This window comes from Takifugu flavidus, chromosome 3, assembly GCF_003711565.1.
Source record: "Takifugu flavidus isolate HTHZ2018 chromosome 3, ASM371156v2, whole genome shotgun sequence".
In the NCBI taxonomy this organism is placed as follows: Eukaryota; Metazoa; Chordata; class Actinopteri; order Tetraodontiformes; family Tetraodontidae; genus Takifugu; species Takifugu flavidus.
Window position 1 is genome coordinate 17922968 of NC_079522.1, and position 10825 is coordinate 17933792.

The window sequence follows — 10825 nt, forward strand, 5'->3', positions numbered from 1 at the left end:
CATTTTTCATCCACATTTAAACTGCACATCACAGAGGAGGGGTGATTGAAAGGGGATAACCTGGAATATGCACCAGAGCGTTTATTTTTGGGTGCAAACACGCAGGTTCATCAAGGCTGGACGGTTCCAGTATGAGAAAAAGATGGCTCCTTAAGGATGAGCCAGAGGATTTTTTCTTTTCCTTTGTTTCGGGACTGATTTCTGCCCGCACATTTAACAGTTTTTCTAAGGATGTTGACCGACACTTTCCACTTTAACACACGCTGTACTCCCATGGGAGCCAGACTTGCTCAATAGGCCACTCGGAAAATAATAATTTAATCTAGAAGCAGACGTGACATCCCACTCACTCACACACACACACACACACACACACAAGGTCATCCCGTGTTACACTAGCGGCCCTAAGCATGAAGCAGCATGCCATCAAATGAACAAGCAAAAAAGGCATTGGCCACACACGGACACACACATCTTCCGTTTTCAAAAAAATACCCAGATAACAACACCACCACCTTGTGGCTGCTTGGGAAGATGTGCGCACAGAGAAGAAGAAGAAGAAGGGGAGGAGAGGATGATGCTTCTGCAACTCGTTGAGGGGTTAAAAAAAACCCAACTAGAACTAAAAGTGTGAAAATGATGTAAAAGCTCTTCGATCTTCAAACAGTGTATTCTCATCCCGCAAACCTTAGAGTAACCGTTAACTTTCAACTTGAGCTTTAAATAAATAAAGTAAAACACAATAGATCACCTGTCTGCGCGCAATCATTACGCGCAACGCAGCATTCCGAACTGCGCGATTTCTCACATTCGCCGCTGATTGTTGCAACACGAATTTCTCAACATGTACGGGCGCGGAAAGAGCCGCGGTTGCGTTCCTCTGTTCTCATTGTCACCGAGGGCTGTTCTGTCGAAAATTGCCAGTGATCCAGTTGACTTTAACAGTAAGCGGAACGCGTCCGTGCGGTCCGGCCATGCGTATGAGCAGGAGGTCAGCGCCAGAACATGCGCTGCTACTGACGTCTGTCTCTGAATTCCGTTTATTTTCTTTAGAGGAGGAAAGCTGTAAACCCCAGCATCACTTACCTCTGCCTCTGTGGAGTCCTCACTCTTTTTCGTGATGTGAAGTCCCGAGTTCTGATACGCGCCACATGTAGAAAAAAAGGGGGAAGCAATAAAGTCCACGTCCAGCCGCTGCAAATCCAAAGTCAGAAGCGCAGTCCCGACACAAGCCAGCCCAACTGTAAGTGTCGGAGCCAGTGTGTGCGTGCGTGTGTGGATGTGTGTGCGGTGGGAGAAAACAGAGATGCGGCTTTATCAGCACATGAGATGTTTCAGTGAGTCATTGCAGAGGCTCTGGAAACGGTGCTGAATCTAATTGCTCTCATACAGCGAGTGTTTTCCGAGGACAAGATTAGTGATAGAGAAACCTCTCTCCCCCCTCTCTCTCTCTCCCCCTCTCTCTCTCTCTCTCTCTCTCTCTCTCTGTCTAGCTTGCTATTGGACTGAAATTTACTAAGCCTGCAGCCAATAGATTACCGCATTCTCTCCATCACCGTTAACCAGACGTTAGGTTGTGGGGGCCCGAACATAGAGCTCGGAATCCTGAGCCAGTGGCAGCTGGTTTGGTTTTATTGTCAGAAATGGATCCCTACTACCTGGAAAAAGTTATTCTTTAAAAAAGCATTCACATAGTTCACTTACAAACAAGTCTGGCCTCCGCATGCTGCACCATTGCCAACTTTACAGCTCCAACCCCCCTAAGGCCTTCACAGTTCTCCCACAAAATCAGATATCCAGAACTCATGATGATGTCTTTATTACTGGGGGGAAAAACATCTTTCCTGTTTTCCAAGCACAGGCATCAATGATCTATTCAATTCACTATAAGTCTTTTAAAAACCTCAGATTTTGCCAGCTGATGGACTGATGATCTGTTCTACCTTTCAGCAGGTGACGCCTGGCTTGGCCTCCATCATACCTCAAACCGTGACTTAAACTGTTTGCAGAATTTAGAGGCATCTGTTACAATCAAGATCATCTCTAGGTGCTTTACAGAAACCCAGACTGTGACCCTGAACAAGAAACAGTGGCAGTCCCTTTTAACAGGAAGAAACTTTGAGCAGGACCAGGCTTCTATGCTGGGCCCCCACTGGGTCAATGGGGGCCAGAGGTCAGTATTAGCTGCAGGTAGTTACAGAGAGAGAGAAGCACAACTCTATATGATAAAGGGTGTTAATTCCATCAAAATCAAAGGAAATAAATGGTTACATGGTGAATTAGTGACCTGGTTGTGTTTTGATCCATGCAGGGCAGTGCTAATAGTGGAAGAACTGAACCAGTTCTGTACGGTCTGTGCTGACATGTTACAGTGTTTTCATTAAAGAACAACCCTTTAAATGTCTCTTTACTGCAACAACAAACACCAGCTCCATCACTGGGACAAGACAAAAGGGAATTGCTTTGTTCCCTGTTTTAGATGTTCAAAACCTCACAAGTACGTCATTATTTATTTCCTATATACAGCATTTGAAGCAGCTAAATCTCTAAAGTATAGTTTTGTCCTCAGCTGGGCAAAATGTATAAATCAATAACAACTAAGCATAGATCGTGTTGTTTATTTAAACAAGTTATTAAGCTTTTGAAAGTTTTGAAAGTACCCAGATTTTAGAGACATTCAAAGACTTTTTTCCTTCTCCCACAAGAAACACCATGACATAACTTGACACAAATATGTGAAGTAATAAATATTAAAAGTGACATTTTAAAACACCTTTTCCCTACATGTAAATGGATTCTAATCTCTCTGGATGCTGCACAGGTGGCAGACACATTCCAACAAGGATGACAAGCTTCTTATACCTGAAACACACTCAGCATTTGAGAACAATTTACCCATTTAATTCATTCCAGTATTCTGACTATTATGGCTGTGACTTTGCAAAGGAGTTCCATAGTACAAGTTTCCTCATTACTCAAACAGTAATCGTCAGGCACATCCCTAAGGCTAGATGGGCAGCCAAGTGAATCTCCCCGGTGATTGTGGCTTAGCCGAAAGTAGGATTAGAAGTGCTCATGGCCCGAACATAGCTTATTCGTTAGGCAGTGAAATCGACAATAGAGTTTAATTTAAGAACTTGTGAACCCAGTACTTTAGCTGCAATGGCTCTTTTCACCCAATCATCTAAAAAAAAATCATCTGCATTTGCTTGAGTATATTTTATTTCATTTTGTCAATCTTCTGCACACGCAGCCCCATGCCACAGGTGTAAAATAAACAGCTCCAGGCCATCAGCTGTCTACTTTTACTCCGCTGTGTTGAACTGTTCCCCAACAATTTTTTGACTATTTTCCCTGAAAGGCACATGAAGTAAAAATATCGGTGTCCTGTCTGATGCTTTCAGACATTTGGAGAATCTGCAGCCTTTGGGCTCTGTTTTTTGGAAGCTTTGTCCAACATTCACACAAGCATTTCAATTAGAGGAGGTTCGGGGTGAAAATTCACTTCATTAGGAGCTTTTTTTATTCATTTAAAGAAAATCCCAAGTTAAATGTCTTTATAATTTTTTCTCTCTGCTATTACTTTTTTAGAGTAAGTTTCATTTACCATAGAAAAATCTGCACTGTAATTATACAAAATTTGTTTCATTAAAAAGGTTCAGGTTCATCTATCACTGTATTTTACGATCAAATTTAATCTCAACTAAAAACTGATGACAATTCCTTGCAATGGTTTTAAATTTAGATAACAACAACAACAACAACAAAAACATAATAATAATAATAATAATAATAATAATAATAATAATAATAATAATAATAATAATAAATGGCTGGGAAAGGATCCCAACATGCCTAAATGTCAGTAGAGTTCCTAGTCATATCAAGGTAAACACCAGTCAATACGCTCTAAATCATGATTCTGGGCTAGTGTTAGGGTTGTTTTGTGACTAGGACCTGCGGCACCAGCTGAAATGATGTAGCCTGAGAATGAAGACGAGAGGGGTTCTGGGCAGAGCAGGAGGCAGGCCTCTCTTTGATATCGCCTCCATTTATTCCCTCTTGCATCATCCCAACCCTCAGCAGTTGGGGGTATCCTTCACGTCTCTGAAGTGCATATCAGCTTCTGTCAGCATCATTTCCCTGACTTTCATGAGACTTACGGGCGGACGTCACTGCTGTCTGGGCTAAGCCAAATCACATATTCGGCAGAATAACGCATCAGCAACCTGTATACTATGGAACACTGGGTATGATGCATGTGACCTTTCTCAGCCTGCATTAATGTGGATGCTGGATGAAAGAATAGTCAGTTACAATTTCCTTACACCAAAGAACACTGAGTGGGGATTTCTGTTGGAGTTGAAGTTTGTCAAATATGTTTAAAATATTGGAAATATATATTCTGTTTAAGCATATCATAAATGTGTAATATACCTTGTGAGTTTATGTCACCTAAGGTGCTTTTAAGGTTTAATTAGAAGCCACAAAACCATAATTAAGAACGGTAGTATGACATCACGTATCTTCAAGGTGGAACAGAGTCAGATGACCAGGAGGTGGACCATCCAATTTCCGGAGCGGAAGTTGCCGAGGCAGTGAAACAGCTGCCCGGCAGCAGAGCTCCGGGAGTGGATGAGTGGATTGACACGCCTCTGCAACATTGCATGGACATTGGGGGCAGTGCCCTTGGACTGGCAGACCGGGGTGGTGGTCCCTATTTTCAAGAGGGGGGACCAGAGGGAGCGTTCCAACTATAGAGGGATCACACTCCTCAACCTCCCTGGGAAAGTCTATGCCAGGGTGCTGGAAAAGAGGATTAGACTGATAGTTGAACCTCTGATCGAGGAGGAACAATGCGGGTTTCGCCCTGGTCATGGAACCATGGATCAACTCTTTACCCTTGCCGGAGTGCTTGAGGGGAGTTGGGAGTTTGCCCAACCAGTCCACATGTGTTTTGTGGACTTGGAAAAGGCTTATGACCGGGTCCCCAGGAGCACCCTGTGGGGAGTATGGGGTGGAAGGTCCCTTGATAAGGGCCGTCCAGTCCCTGTACCAAAGAAGCAGGAGTTTGGTCCGGATAGCCGGTTGTAAGTCGGACTCGTTCCCAGTGAGGGTTGGACTCCGCCAGGGGTGCCTTTTGTCACCGGTTCTGTTCATAACTTTTATGGACAGAATTTCTAGGTGCAGCCGGGGAGTGGAGGGTGTCGAGTTCGGTGGGCGGAAGATTTCGTCGCTGCTTTTTGCGGATGACGTAGTTCTTCTGGTGCCATCGAACAGGGACCTCCAACAATGCTGGGACGGTTCGCGACCAAGTGTGAAGCAGCAGGGATGTGGATCAGCACCTCCAAGTCAGAGTCCATGGTCCTCGCTTGTAAAAAAAGGTAGAGTGCCTTCTCCGGGTTGGGGAGGAGGTCCTGCCCCAGGTGGAGGAGTTCAAGTATCTTGGGATCTTGTTCACAAGTGAGGGTAGGATGGAACGGGAGATCGACAGGCGGATCGGAGCGGCAGTGATGCGGGCGCTTAACCGATCCATCGTGGTGAAGAGAGAGCTGAGCCGAAAGGCAAGGCTCTCGATTTACCGGTTGATCTACATCCCAGTCCTCACCTATGGCCATCAACGCTGGGTGATGACTGAAAGAATGAGATCGCGGATACAAGCGGCTGAAATGAGTTTCCTCCACAGGGTGGCCGGGCTCAGCCTTAGAGATAGGGTGAGAAGCTTGGACATCCGGGAGGGGCTCGGAGTAGAACCGCTGCTCCTCCACATCGAGAGGAGTCAGTTGGGGTGGCTCGGGCATCTGGCTAGGATGCCTTCCGGATGCCTCCCTTTAGAGGTGTTCCGGACATGTCCCACCAGGAGGTGGCCTCGTGGCCGGCCCAGGACTAGGTGGAGAGATTACATCTCTCGCCTGGCTTGGGAGCGGCTGGGGGTTCCCCCGGAAGACCTGATGGAAGTGGCCAGGGAGAGGGCTGTCTGGGTATCCCTCCTGAAGCTGCTGCCCCCGCGACCCGGATCCGGATAAGCGGGAGAAAACGAAACGAAACGAAACGAAGTATGACATCAGCCCAGTCATTGGGGTAGATTAGATCACATTATCACTCTAGATAGTATCTCCTTAACATCTAGTCGGAATGTGGGGAATCTTGGAGTAACTTTTGACCAAGATCTCTTCTTTAACTTGCTCATCAAAACAATCTCTAGAAGAGCTGATTTTCACTTGAGAAACATTTCAAAGATTAGGAAATTGTTGACACAACATGATGCTGTCCTTCAGGCTGGACTACTGTAATTCTTTATTATCAGGGTGTCCAAACAACTCTTTAAGAAGCCTCCAGCTGATCCAAAATGCCAGCCAGAGTTTTGACAGGTATTGACAAAGGAGATCACATAACTCCTGTACTGGCGTCTCTTCATTGGCTGCCCGTTAAATTTAGAATAATTTTTAAAATTCTTCTTCTGACCTACAAGGTCCTCAGAGGCCTAGCTCATCATCCCAATAGACCGCTCCACTCTCAGAATGCTGGTCTACTTGTGGTCCCCAGAGTCTCTAGCGGTAGAATGAGGGGCCGAGCATTTAGCAACCAGGCCCCCCTGCTGTGAAACCAGCTCCCTGTCCAGGTATGGGAGGTTGACTCCATCTCTACTTTTAAGATTAGACTTAAAACCTACGTCTTTGAAAAAGCTTATTGTAACCAATTCTGTAGTTCTACGTATTATTCTAGACAAATTAATTATCATATTTTGAGGGTCAACTAATTATTAGGCTAATATCTTTTCTTTCTCTGCCCCTACTCCCACCTCTCTATGTATCCATCTACAGGTATTGCTGACTTCATAGTTGTATGCTGACCTACTGACCTCTGACCCCGCTGACCCAGTCAAATCTTATACTAAGAGCTTCTATCCTCTACCTGTCCTCCCTCTTCTCCTCTCTCTCTCTAATCAGCCCCCCATCAGCAGGTCCTGCTCAAGGTTTCTTCCTGTTAAAGGGGAGTTTTTCCTTGCCACTGTTGCTTGTTGGGGGTCAGACCCTGGGATTCTGGAAAGCGCCTAGAAACAAAGAGTGCATGTGACTATTATAAAACTAAAGAGAAATTCACAGTAAGTGCAAGACAGTCTTTTGTGAGGCCCAAATTTACTCCTTTCTTGTGAGAAAATGCTGGAACTAAAGTGCAGCAAAAAGCTTTTCCTCGGTTGCAGCTCCTTCATATGTTGTTAACATATTTATAGATCTTTTTCCATTCTTGCCTTAAATTGTTTTTGACTGATGCACCCAATAATCGGTATAGACAGAAATGTCCAATAAAGAAAGGCAGTTAAAATAAAGAAAGTTAAAAAAAATTCCATCGTCAAGAATCTTGAATTCTCTCCCTTTGGAAATGGCTTCAATGTACGCAGACAGTAGCTATGTTTAGAATATTCCCAAATTTCATGGACAATCCCTCCCACCCCCTCCATAACACTGTGGACAAACTGAGAAGCAGCTTCAACAGCAGACTCCTGCAGCCTCGCTGCTCGAAGGAACGGTACAGGAAGTCATTCCTGCCGTCTGCCATCAAACTGTATAACTCGTCCTAACCCAGCCAATAACAATAACTGTGTAATGTTTATGTTGTAATTTTATTTCTATTTTATTCTATATTTATGTACAACGGTATATGCTTATAATATATGCTGTATATATGCTTATAACGTTCTAATCTTATCTGTATTTATTTATTCTGTTTCTATATTTTGTATAGGTTGCTACTACAATTCAATTTCCTCACGGGGATGAATAAAGTACATCTTAATCTTAATCTTAAATAAAGGACTGATCAGACTAAAAATGTGTAGTGTTAACAGGTAAAATGGAAGATTCTAATCTGATTTGTTTCAATTGGAAATAAATTATCTTCCAATCAAGAGGGGTAGTTTATGTCAATGCATAGGCCTATTCCCAACCGCTTTCGTGAACACTTATTCCGATTGTGGCTTTCTGTTTGGGCAAAACTACCCTGACTGTGCATGTGTGTCCTACTACATCAATGCTGTTGCCAACTTGTGGACTATGTTGCTAAATATGGCAAATTTACAGAATCTCTTTGCAGCCATTTTTGGTCAAAGGGTGATTTTTCTTTTTATGTTATTGCTGAAAATTGTGGTTGTTTGGAGAATCGTGGAGTTCTGCAGTTACTGTCCTCAATGTGCTGCCCTGAGTCCCTCCCCCATCACAGAGCACTCTCAGGCAGTCAGTCTCACAGGCAGAGCTGCAGTCAGAGCAGAGAGGCCCACCACTCTGCCTCCACACACGCAAAGGAATTTTCCCTTCACATTTAAATTATAGTTTATGTTTTGTGTAAATGGATATTTTCCCTGTCAGACAGAAATGAGCCCATTTGATAATGCTGTGCAATATGAGCAAAACAACAGCTCCTAAAACCTGGCACAGGTTTATTCTGAGTGCAGGAGAAAATCAGCAATAAATACTGAGGGAAGATTTTGAGCCACTTCTACGTTTGTTGGAATGTTGACAGCACAGGCAGAGGTACAACTCTTTTTCTGCACTTGTTTTAGGGAAAATAAACCATTGCACATGTAAAAACAATGCTTTTCTAAATCAAGCTTGGTCTATGGTGCACGTCATGATTGGATTATTTGATTTTGTGCCCATGTAAACAACGGACAAAACAACAACGGATTCGGCCTATTTCAAAACCTCAACTCGAGGTTGTCCAACTCTAAGCTGTGAAACTCAGTTGCGGGTTTCAAAACAGAGGTAATGACTTAGTTCAATCAACTATGAGTCATGTTACCCTGAGGAAAGCTTCATATTGTGAGATGTGCTAAATTGACTCTGTGAAACCAAAAAGCCTGAGTTTGCTAATTTAGGGTTTTGACTAAACCTGTTTAGTGGAACAGGCTCCTGATTAAGACTTTTTTTTTTTTTTAATTGTGCTCACTAAACAAAATATTTCATATAAAAATTACATTTTATATTAAAATGTCAATTTCAAGCTACACCTTACAGAGGTATTAACCAATAAGGGTGCTTTCAGAGCAGTTTTTAGGGGTTGGAATATGGCACTTTAGAGTCCACAATCAGCGTACGCAGCTACACCAGACTTCAGTGGTGTGACATCAAAATAAAGCCCAGCGTAAATCAAGCAGGACCGAGCCTGTATGGATGGCTGGACAGTGTGGCCCCGTGCTCCCCTGCAGAATGCAGAGACTGTCAGACCTGCAGACTTACAGAGAGCAAGGGCAAGAAGTGTTGGTGCCTGATACTTCACAGAGGACAAGCTCGCCTCTGATGATTCCAACAAAAAGAGGCAGCAACCACATGGCGAGAGAAAGAAATGGGGTGGTGGCAGGGGCAAGAGATATGAAACAGGCAAGGAGGCCTCTCTTCCTCAGTGTTTTAGGCACAGACAATACCTGTTGCCTTCAGGTAGAAAACAGATATATAAAGGCAGTAAAGGGACCATTCAGGCATGACGACGGGATTCTTCTGTAGCAGTCAGCACCGGTGTTACATGAAGATGAGTATGGGGGGTTCAATGAATACTGACATAAAGTGGTTCCAATTTAAGGCAATAGAACATGGAGAAAAAAGCTTCATTGACTGTTAGTTCCCCTTAATAGTGCATTCCATAACATTTTAGGGTCTCTTTACTGGGTGTTTAATCCCAGTCAGCTTTCTGCAGTTTATTGCAGCTGAGATTCAAGGCATGCTCCCTGCACAATCTAGAGAGGATAAATCTAACTCTAGATAGCAAGCTCATTGAAGAAACAAACACTTGACCCCTCAAATTTAGTTTTACCGTGTATCAAATGATAGTGATCTGCAAAAACAGTCTGTTGTAATGGTAACCCACAAGAATCTAAGGAGACCTTGTGACACCATCTGTCCTAAATGTTGAGAAATATTTATCTGGAAAGTTGGGGGTTAATTTTTACCAAGAAATATCTTTTCTACAAGCAGATCTTGAGTAGAATAATAAAGATTATGTTTATTTCTTGACCTTTCCTGGACATCCAAGTCTGGCTGTCAGGTCTAAAAATATTGCTTTTACAAAATGTTCACGCAAAAAACTAAACTCTCAACGGAATGTGTTCTCACTGCGCAGTGCAGCTCTGCTCCCTTTGTGAGGTCTGTAGGATTGATGGTGATGACTGTCAGAGCTATGTAAGTACATGACATCAAAGCAGCGTGACACAGTATGGAGGTGTAGCTCACTAATAAAATCAGTTGCAAAGAATATCATGACAGGAGGAAAGTCTGATGTGCCCATAAATCATTTATCGCACTCAAATACGTATGGAAGTGAATTCTGTCTGTGTCCAATCTTCGCTGAGTGCCACAAACCTTTGTGATCAAACCAGAAAACAGAGCATTGTTGCTAAAAGATGATGTCTGCCAAACAATTGTCCAGCTGTTTCGTGTGTTTAGCTCCAGTTAACTGATGCCCCAAACTGCTACCCTACAGTACAGACTTCTTATTTGTTAGTTTTGTCTAATGGATGCTGTAATGCTGTAAACTACATCAACCAACCACCTTGAGCACCTTAACTGGCATTATCACGAAGCCTTTACATTGACATAGGTTGGAACTAAAACCGTCCCCAGTTGCTGTGGGTCTAAAGAGTTAACACTTCATTTACAACAGATAATGGCATAAATTATATAAAAAGTTTTTTTTTTTTTTTTTTACACATAGTCCATAAGAATCCATGTAAACAATACTGTAATATAGTAAGACTGTAACACTTCGACTGCGCTAAAGACACTTGGGGTCTACGTGGCGGGTTGTGATCACTGAATTGGAACCTTTCTTAGGT

At 43.3% G+C, this 10825-nt stretch overlaps 1 protein-coding gene across 3 annotated transcripts in view; it reads right to left on the reverse strand.

Annotated features, from left to right (window-relative positions):
• The window catches only part of nlgn4xa (neuroligin 4 X-linked a), a 63045-nt gene extending 61591 nt beyond the window's left edge, over nucleotides 1-1454 (reverse strand). For 2 of the 3 annotated variants that reach the window (XM_057026129.1, XM_057026128.1), the window contains exon 1: nucleotides 1087-1452. The gene's annotated coding sequence lies outside the window, so the exon portion shown is untranslated. Of the gene's footprint in view, nucleotides 1-1086 lie in introns of all 3 variants that reach the window. The other variant, XM_057026127.1, reaches the window with a different exon arrangement.
• Nucleotides 1455-10825: the final 9371 nt, after the last annotated feature.